Raw genomic sequence first — 10,736 nt, 5'->3', positions numbered from 1 at the left:
ATAACACTACAGTATTGTCGAGTGGGTGTAGAAGCCAAGCTGCTTGAGTTCACAAGTGGAAGAAAACTCAATAAATCTGGCTATTATGTCTAAAAAATTGGAAAAAATTGCATCTGCACTGAACATGTACAGACATTCTTCTTATCACTTTTCACTAAACAATGCGGTATAACAAGGATTTACATAGCATTTACATTGTATTAGGGATTATAAATAATCTAGAGATGATTTAAACTACAAGAGGATTATATAGCTTAAATGCAAATATTGTGTCATTTTATATAAAGGCATTGAGTATCCATGGATTTTGGTATCCACAGGGATCTGATTCAATCCCTTGCTGTTAGGAGAGAAGAAGGTTAACTAGAAGCTTAACTCAAACTATTCAAGTAAAAAATTACGTGCACTGAGTCTGGTGACTGAGAAGTTCACGAATTGCACAGCTTCAGGCATGACTGGATCTGGTACCCAGGTGAAATTATTGGGTCTCCATCTCTACCTTTTGGTTCTGTTTTCCTCTGTGCTGGCCCTGTTCTTCAGCAGGCCATCTCATCATGCTGAAAAGACAGCTCCAAGAAACTATAAACCCATGAGATCCTCGGTGTCTCAGAGCTCAGAAAATGAGAGCTTCATATCCTGTTCTTCATAGTTTCTGATTATTCACCCTAAAACGTCCTTAATTAGCTCTCTGTGAGTCTAAACTTCACCCCTGGTGTTAACCCATAGGACTGTGATACTGAGAATGCTCAGCCTGCACTCCCGCTCTATTCCTGTGTTTGATTGGGGCTCCCAATCAATGGACTTAATACATCACTCAGGTGTTCTGTGAATTGAGTGTGATGCTAAAAATTTCCAAGTCAAGGCAGTCTTGTGTAGTGCAGAGAATACAGGTTCAAAAGGCCTGTGGTTTAGCTCTGGTCCTAACATCTCCTTTGTGGTTTGGGGTAAATTATGATTTTCTCAGGCACCACTGCTTCAACTATAAATGAAAAGAGTAGGATTATCAGTGATGACAAACTTTTTAGAGCTTTCAGTGGTAACAAATACCCCGCTGCGTCACGTGTGCCATAGGTTCACCACCACTGGATTCGATGATTCTGGATCTAAATGTCTATGGTGGTATTTCATTAATTCAAAGAGAATCAAGGTTCACTCTGTTGCAGGGCTCAGAACCAACTAGAAATAGTTTCTAGTTGTCTTAGTAGAAAGTGTTCTGGTTTTCAGTAATAGACACTCATTTAAGTTACTACAGTGGGGAAAATGAGTTAGGGAAACTTTGTATACAATCCCAGAGTATCTCAGAGGGCCCAAGGACAGTTATGGGCCCTAGGAGAACCAAGAACTAGGAACTAGAAAGTGATCAGAAACTACTATTTTCTCTTTACTTCCCTTACCTCCCTTTCCCCATTTGTTTGTCCATCTCCCTTTCTAACCAGATCTTTTTTAAAATTTTCATCCCCTCTTTTCTTTAAATTCCCACTTTTTCTGTTTCTCCAGACATGTGAATGAGAATGGCTTTCCATGATGGCAGCCTCCACCCAGCAGTGTCTATAACTTTCGTTCCATCTAAGAGGCAGGCCACCATGTCTGAATCCACCCCAATCAGGTGTCCGTTCGTGGCTGGGAGGGTGGGGTCATCGATCACAGACGTGGCCACCTTGTGGAAATGTGGCTGTTCTCAGTGAAAGGGAGTACCGTACTGGGTTGGGAAGATACTCCAAGTGACATCAGTTTCAATAGTTAGAATAATTTTTCGATACACTCAAGTTCAAGGTACTATCATAAAGAAAGAACTTCATAAAGAAAGAACTTTATAAGCCTTCTAGATAGACATCTATGATTTTAAAGCAACAACAACATCACACGTCTTGGGAGGGAGTGGATTGATATTGTAGAGGAAGCTGAACATGAGTCCCAGTAAATCTATTTAAGAGACAAAGTGGGGGAGGAGCACAGTGGGAAATGCAGCCCAAAATACAACACATATACAGTTTTAGGGTCTTGTATGATCTATGTATACTTGGCAGTGAGGACACAAGATCCACGTATAGATCTGATGGTATTTCTTGTCTGAACCTAATTACAGTAGCCAGATGGATCAGTTCCTGCAGTAGCTCCCAAGCCGGTGTGTTCTGATTCTATCTCTTAGAAGAAAGGCCATCTGAATGATAGATGTCTATTGGGAGCCGCAGAAGCTGAAAGGTAATTACAGGTGCAGGACGAAGCCAGCCCGAGAACACAGGAGCTCCTCAAAACATGTAAACAAGCCATTGTAGCTTGTTAACTACAGTGATTGCTGGACAGCGAGGTGAAAATTAACCAACCTCTTGGTATAAATAAACGCTCTACTGTCTTGGGCAGTTCCCCTTCTCTGCTGAGAGAGAGGACCTCCACCTGATCCCAGCTTTTTGTGTCTTGTCTATTTTTTCCTCATTCTTGCTGCCGTTCCTTCCCGGGGTACAGCAAGAGCCCAGTGGATCCCTACAGATGCCCAGGCAGAATCACGAGTTTTGCACCAACATTCTTACCTTTTTGGTCATAACTTGATTTTCTTTATGTAGATGCTTCCCAATGTATGAAGGGGTTACTGCCCAATAAACACACAGTAAATTGAAATTACATTTAAGTCAAAAATGCATTTCGTCTGCTTAACCCTCCAGACACCCTCATTAACAGCATAGCACAGTGCAGAGTGGCAGTGGCTTCCTCTGGTGACTGTGGGGCTCATTGGGAGCTGTAGCCGGCCACTGCTGTTGCCCAGCATAGGGACAGAGACGATCGGACTGCGTCACTAGCCCAGGAAGCGTGGTTTCTACCATCTGTGGATTGCTTTTGCATCTTTGTAAGTCAAACCATGTAAACCAGGGACCATTTGTATACACTGTGTAAATGGAAATATATTGCCTTCCTCTACAGGTCTGTCAGGCACACCAGGTTCTGACTTCCTCGGGACTTCTTAGTGGCAATCATAGCAAACTGGAGGGAAGGAGCTTCTACACACGGGCTGCAAGCAGCACTAGGACTAGGTGGGGAAAGAGAGAGCACCCAACGAACAGGACAGACCCATCTTGACAATGCCACCATTGTCCCTGAGCACAACAGTTAGCTCGTATTGGATCTTTGACCCTGCTTGTTTATTGATTTGGAAATTTAAACAGCGTCCTCTCCAATATGTGTCTCTGGGCTGAGACTCAAAGATTAAAAGTCACGAATGAATTCAGTCGACTCACTTTCCATGTAAAGGAAGAGATCAATAAATTCTTTGTCCCTTTGACCATGCCAGGCCCTCTCTGGGTCTGTTTCTGACAGTCAGCCTGAGCCACTGACTTCTGATCAGCCTCCCATAGGAGGAAAAAGAACCATGGATGGGTCAAAGGGAAGCAGACCTGACAAAGAGCAGAAGATGCTTATTTTTTCCTGTGAACCCTGCTGTTCCTGCTTCCCAGCCTAATCCTGGTATGAATCTCTTGGCTCTGCCACTGGATCTTTGCTTTCACAAAAGTAAAACAGACGCATCACAGAATGCACCACGATTGGCTTTAGTAAAGAAAAAGCCAGAAATCATACCTTGGAGGAGTCAGATTGAATTAAAAACCTTTTTTTGAGATACAATGGTAGAACCACAAAACCTTATCAGAATGAGGAGCTGGAGTATGCAGCGGGTAGGAATTTGAGTGTAAAGACTTTCTCCTAAAATTTTTTGAGGAATTCTGTGAATGATTGAAACCTACCTTCTAAGCTCTTCTATTCACTTACATGGCTCTAGGAGAAAGGAAACTGCTGGTGATTTTTAGAGATAATTTTTAAAATTCTTATTGTTCGATTCACATTTTATTACTTACAGTAAAATACATGTAAAGTTTACCATCAGTGACATTTAGTACTTTTACAGTGCTGTGTAAGCTTCACCACTGTCTATCTGGAACATTTTCACCACCCCAAATGGAAACTCCATATCCATACCATAGTCCCATCTTATTCTTCCTTCTTACCCCTTTGTGGATTTACCTTTTCTAAATGTTCCAAATAAGTGGAATTATACAATATGTGGCCACTTGTGGCTGGCTTCCTTCACTTCATGTAATATTTTCAAGGTTCATCCATGCTGTAGCATGCAGCATTACTTCCTTCTTATGACTAAATAATATTTCATTGTACAGATATACCACATGCTGCCTATCCATTCATATCCTGGTAGGTATTAGTTCCATTTTTTTCTGTTGCAAACAGTGCAGCTATGATCATTTATGTATGAGCTTTTGTTTGAACACCTGTTTTCCATTCTTGTGGGTATACACCCCAGAGTGGAATTGCTGGGCCATATGATAATTCTATGTTTAACTGACTGAGGAAGTGCCAGACTGTTTTCCACAGCAGCTGCATCATTTTACATTCTCACCAATAACATACAAAGATTCCAATTTTTCTGCATCCTGTCAGCACTTGTTATTGTCTGTTTGGGTTTTTCTTCCTAATTATAGAGATCACAGTGAGTATAAAGAGATATCTCATTGTGGCTTTAGTTTGAGCTTTCCTAATGACTAGGTTCTTAGCTTTTGGATGGCATAGAAAAAACTATCTGCTTTCTGAAGCATGGATTGTACCTGAGAGGATTAGTATTCTCAGGGTTAAGAATACAGTTGGTGATTAATCATTACCTGTTGACAGATCCCTCTTTACAAAAAGAGCCTGAGCTTTGTACATCAGCTCCGTTCCAAAAAGAGTTATATTTAGCCCAGGAGGTCAGAAGACCAGAGCACACAAACACATCCAAAGATTGTTGACAACAGGCTCTAAGCTGGCAAATTCACACCTTGACATGAAGCAAGAGGGAAGCCTTAGAAGTTCTCTAATCCATTGCACCAAATGGCGGTTGAAGGTCAATTACAGTTAAAGCAGGTATCGGCTTCTGTTTTCATCCCCCTTTCACTTCTAATAAAATGTGTTCTGGCAGAAACCTCTTATGGCAGATGGGTGCTCACTTTTCAGAGGTGTTTGCTGGATTAATGTGAGCAAAGCACTCTGTGATGATAAGACTTCTGCAGTGGCAGGGTGGGGCGCTCTTATTAAGGAGGCTTCCAATGTTGAGCATTTACCACATGGGAATACTGTCCCAGGCAGTTTATTAATAGCTGAGAATGTAATGCACAGCACTCAGACATTATCTCAATGTTAATAATAGCTCTTTCCCCGACTGCAGCCCTGGTACTGTCTGGGTTCAGGTCTGAGCTTGGCCACTTGCTACTGATGAGATTAAACTTCTGTGGGCATTAATTTCTTTATAAAGATAGAAAATCAAAGGCCCATCTCTTGGGATTGTTTTCAGAATGTGCTAAGATAACCTGGGTCATTTCCTGTGCCCGGTGCAAGAGAGAAGTCAGTTCATGTTAGCTCCCTTGGCCTTCACTTAGAAGTGGGGAGATTACAGATATTAGTCCTCCTGCTTAGCTAACAGGAAAAGTGAGCATCAGTCCCACAGAGCCTGAGAGTCTTCATCTTCAGGCTGTCTTCCCAGTTCACAACTATTTCCAGTTCCCTGGTCACTGTGCCCTGACCCAAGGTGATGGACACACAGTGTCACATCGATGTCATTGTTGGTTGAACAGAGGGTGGTAGCAGAAATGGGACTGAAGTGGGCCAATCAGGTTCTTGTCCAATAATTCTGGAAACAAGGCCGAGAGACAGATGATTACAATCTGTATGTGACTAGAACCATGTCAGATAACTTAGGGTCTGATGCCACTATATTCTGGCTTCTGGTAGAAGAAGTGGAAAAAGCAGAACCTCGGAAGAGGGAAGCAGATGTGCACAAGGAAGCAGCAATGAGGCCAAGAAAGGCCAAACTGGCTTTCCAGCCCCTTCCTGAGCAAGTCCTTCCTGAGCAAGCCGAGCCCTTATATTTTCCCTTGGGTCTCCTAAGATGCCCACCTGCATAGTTACAGTAAAAGCCCTTTTTGCCCCTCCTGGTTTGACAGGGGAAGGTTTCACAGGTCAGAAACTCAAATAGGTGAGCGGTTGAACTTTATTTTCTTGTAGCACAATTTAATGTTCCCTTTGAGGCTTCATTCAACCTGATAGCAAGAAAATAATCAAATAAGCTGCCTATCTCTTTCTAATATGATGTTGGCGATATAAACTTTGTGGTTTGATCTTCTCAGGGTTCAGCTTTTTAAAACTTAAAATTCCTCTCCCTCTCATAAATCCTGGCTCTCATCAATCCAAAGCCTTGGCATTTTAAACTACTGTTTCTACTTTAAATTTTAAGAGCTTAACTTGGAACTAACTTCAGTCTAACAACCTAACTTCCAGCCTGCATGGTGGTACACACCTGTAATCTCAGTATTCGGGAGGCTGAGGTAGGAGGATTGCTGAGCATTCAAGGCCAACCTGCCCTACATAGTGAGTTGAAGGCCAGACTAAACTGCATGGAGAGACCCTATCTCAAAAAACAAAAACAAAAACCAAGAACCTAACTTGCATAATAAAAAAACTTCCATTATGAATTTTTAGAAAGAATCTAACTTGGAATGCTATCCATTTGGCCGAGACACTGAAGAGTGCTGAACACTGGGGAGGTCTACGGGGCAACTTCCGGGAAGTGTGCACAGTACCACTTCATCATGCTGTGTGAGTTTGGGTTGATCTCTGGATTGATTGCTGTGAGCTGAGAACCTGTCTCCCAAGAATGCTTTCTACCCTTCAATCCTGCCCGCTTCTCACAACTTCCAGGACTGTCTCTTCTCAAATGTTCAGTATGCCTTCCTCAATCATTATGTCACCTGGAGCATGGAGAGCAGATGGAAAGGCTGTGACAAAGTTAGGCTGACATTTGCAAGACCAAGTGAAACACAATGCCCATTCTTTTGAAACCAAACTGGTTTGGTGGGGAGGGGCGCCATTCCAGCCAGCATACTTGTCATTCCCAGCCTTAGTTTCAGCTCATCTTTAGACTCTGGCCTGCGGAGAGACTTGCTATTCAGTTCTGTTCTCTCACCGTCTGTACACAGCAGCTGTGTCGCTTCAGACATTCCGAGCTTCCCTGAGAGAGCAATTTCCACCAGGAACGCTAGAACAGGGGAGTGTCCAAGTATTTAAGGTTTGCAGCAAATTGGCAACCAGAAATATAATCAAGTGACTCAGAATAGTCAATGAAAATCATTTCTGTGGCAGAGATACAACATTATCTTCTTTAAATATGAGTCAGGCATCTGTTAGCGGTACAAAGTTAATCAGGATTGTAGGGCTCTTAGCATAGGTCTTTTTCTTTTTTATTTCTGTGTTACAGGGTACAGAATAGTAAATGCATGAAAATGCTTCTGCTTTATCCTTAAATAGCCTAAGATGGAAGTGTTTTCTTGGTTGGTTTTAAGTGACTTCTAACGCTACAAGAAAAAAACTACAATGTAATATTAGGTGACAATGACACATGTAACCGGATGTACAATATGAATCCAGTTATATAGTAATACATATATCCATTCATGTATATGTTATACTAAAAGAGAAAGACAGACAGTGATCATTTCTAGTAGGGTACCACGAATGGTACTTTTATGTATGTCCCCCATTTTTTAACTACTGTTATTAAGAGAAAATAATAATACATTTTTTAAAGGATAGAAAGAGACCTCTAATTCTTAAAAGGGAAGAAGAGGGAAAAGAGAATCTGAACACTCTCCTGATACACTGCCTAGAAATGTTTGACAAAATCTGGCATAAATTATTTTCAGCACATGGATGAGAAAGAAAGGCTTTAAGTGTGTCAGTGACAGAAACGGAAGCGAGTGGTGAGGCTGTGAGGCGCTGCTGCAGCTGGGCTTGCTTAAAAACTGCAGTAGCTTCTGAAGGGCTGCCCGGACTCGGGAAGAGGAGATTAAGAAAAAGTCACTGGCACAAGGAAAAAACTCTGTTTGCTTCTGAGTGGGGGAAAATGTTCATCTGAAAAACAAATCCATCAGGTTTGTTTACTCCTCAAAAGTGGGGAATCAAAGGTGCAGGTGGTCCAGAACCACAAGAATAAACGTCCTCCAAATGATCTGTGATCAATAAAGCGGGTCCAGGTGTGGTGATCCTTTTGTGGCAAATGCAGAAGTGCTCTTGAGGCTCGTCTACAACTCAGGCCAACAGGGAATCTCTCCAAGGAACAAGCCTCTCTCTGATGAGCTCACAAGCAGTGATGACAGGCCGGAGGACCAATCCTCTGTAAGAGTCAATAGATAAACTAAATAGCACTACAAGATTCACCCAATGTCACATGATAGAATGACGATTTGAAAGAGAATGTAAAATAAACATATTTAAAATTATGAAAACCCTTAGAAGATGTAATCAATACACCCCAAAGGAACAGTCTCTGTGAAAGGCACTCTCGTGTGGTAGTTACGAGGACAGAAACTGGAGCTAACCTACTGGTTAAATGCCAGTGCTACTACTTACTACCTGGGTGACCTGGGGTAAATCATTTACTATTTTGTGCCTCAGGTTCCTCCTCTGTAAAGTGGGGATATTAACACACTGATCAGTTGTGAAGACTAAATGGGTTGAAATAAGTAAAGTGCTTAGATGATGGGGTAAGTGCTCGCAAGTAGCTATTTCTAATTTCAATGTGGGGTGCTGCAGGCCCTCCTGTCAAAGTCAGGGAGCTGCTGGTTCCTCAGAAGCTGAACCCAGCAGCCTCTTTCTCTAGGGGAAGGAGGGCCAGTACTAGCTGGTTTAGTGTCCGGAGTAAGTTCTCAGAGTCATTATGCACAAATCTCAAAACCTATAACCAAGAAACTGAAAACACAACAAATGCACAATCTCCTAGAAAGATATAACTTAACAGAGCTACTTAAGAAATATAAGTTTTGGTTAGATTTATAACTTGAATAGAGAGTCTCAAAAACTATGAGAGAGAGAGAGAGAGAGAGGGAATGAGAAAGAGAATATAAAACAATACATTAAGCTCAGGTTTTATTAGTTGGAGCCAGGCTTTAAAGAACAGATAATTGTTGTCTTATACAAACTGTTCCTGTAAATATAAAATGAATAAACATGGTGCACTTGGTTTATTCTCTAGATCTTTTGTATTTCCACATGAAGTTTAGACCTAGCACGTCAATTTCTACCAAAAAAGTTATTTAAGAAAAACAGCTTTAATGATACACAATTTATATACCATACAAATTACCCTTTTAAAGTGTACACATCCTGCAATGATTTTTTTAAGTATAATTCTCCTTTATCTGTGGCTTTGCTATTCATGGTTTCAGTTACTCAGTGTCAAATGTGGTCCAAACGTATTAAATGTAAAATTCCAAAAATTAACGGTTCATACGTTTTAAGTTTCATGCTGTTGAGTAGTAGGATGGAGCGTGCTGTCGTGTCACGGGGTGGGAACCAGCCTTCGTCCAGCATACCCATGCCTATCCACCACCTGCCCATTAGTCACTGAGCAGCCAGCTCGGCTATCAAATCTACTATTGTGGTATCCCAGGCAGTGCTTGTGTTCCTTTAAACCTGATTTCACTTAGTAATGGCCCCAAAGTGTAAGAGTACTGATGCCGGCAACTGGGCCATCCCAAAGAGAGCTGTAAAGTGCTTCCTTTACAGTCAACTCACAGGCCTTGGGGGCATCCAGCACCTGTTCCCCAAGGCCTCATCCTTCTTCCCACACCACCCTTTCCCCGCTGCTACCACACTAGTGCACTGCTGCTGCTGGCGGTATCCTTTGGAAATGTTGACCAACCTGCAATAGATCTGATTATTTCCACCCTGAACATGTCTAAGATCGGCTACTTCTGTGCCGAGTGGTGCCAATAGTTAGAAACAATCCATATGCAGAAGGAGAAGAAAATTCAACAGAATTCAGTATAAATGCTGAAGTATATTCTTTGCCTTTAAGACAGTTAGTGGCTCTTCAGTTAAGATCTATTTTTATTAAGTATATATCCAAGTCATTCAGTGAAACACTCTTCCTGGGTGAAAAAATAGCAGCGTTGCCAGTTACATTCTTTCCAGCAGTTGTTCGTACCACAGAAAGGACCTACAGCTTCGCAGCACTCACTTCCGGTACTTGCTTATACCTTCTATGCAAAAAGGTGTTTAGAACAAAATAAAGAGCCTGAACTAGCAAGAAATAGAAAAAAACTCCATGTATTCCTGAAACGAGTGGTTCCGATTACGGCATCGGATTCTGAGAGGAGGCATCACAAAAGCACTCTACAATGAAAGTTGTTTTAAAGAAATCCAAATGATGATGCTACTGAAATTTGTTTCCAAAGGGGTCATTCCAGACCCCTTGGGTCTTGAGTGCCTTAATTGAGTGGCTGCAGATAATCAAGCCACAGAGTGAGGGCCCTGCACAGCCTGCCTTGCCATGGGAAATACTGAGTTCTGGGAAATTACTCTGTAGCTGTGGTCTTCTCTCTGCAATTTTTTGATCTGTTTTCAGTTTTATAATTTGTGTCCTGAGATGCTTAATACCAACACAACTATTAAATAGTCTGTATAAAATTTTTTACTACCCAAGAATGTATTAGGAAATAGATACTTTTTGCAGAAAATGTCAAAGAAAAATGGATTAATGAAAGGTCACTGCCCATGCCTTTCATCAAATACAACAAATATAAAATTTGTACAATAAAATTTTATTTCCTAAGTTTAAAAACAAAATCAACTCACAGCCAGACATAGCAGCACATGTCTGTAATCCCAGCACTCTGGAAGCTGTGGCAGAACTGTTGTGAGTTCGAGGC

The 10,736-nt window shown here is 41.6% G+C and overlaps 1 pseudogene; it reads left to right on the top strand.

The window, feature by feature from the left end:
- Positions 1-10,421, top strand: part of LOC102028170 — a 20,351-nt pseudogene extending 9,930 nt beyond the window's left edge.
- Positions 10,422-10,736: the final 315 nt, after the last annotated feature.

The sequence above is a fragment of the Chinchilla lanigera genome, unplaced genomic scaffold, assembly GCF_000276665.1.
Source record: "Chinchilla lanigera isolate Chin_1 unplaced genomic scaffold, ChiLan1.0 scaffold00009, whole genome shotgun sequence".
NCBI classification, from domain to species: domain Eukaryota; kingdom Metazoa; phylum Chordata; class Mammalia; order Rodentia; family Chinchillidae; genus Chinchilla; species Chinchilla lanigera.
The sequence above is the reverse complement of the archived record's forward strand: the minus strand, read 5'-3'. Positions and strand labels throughout refer to the sequence as shown.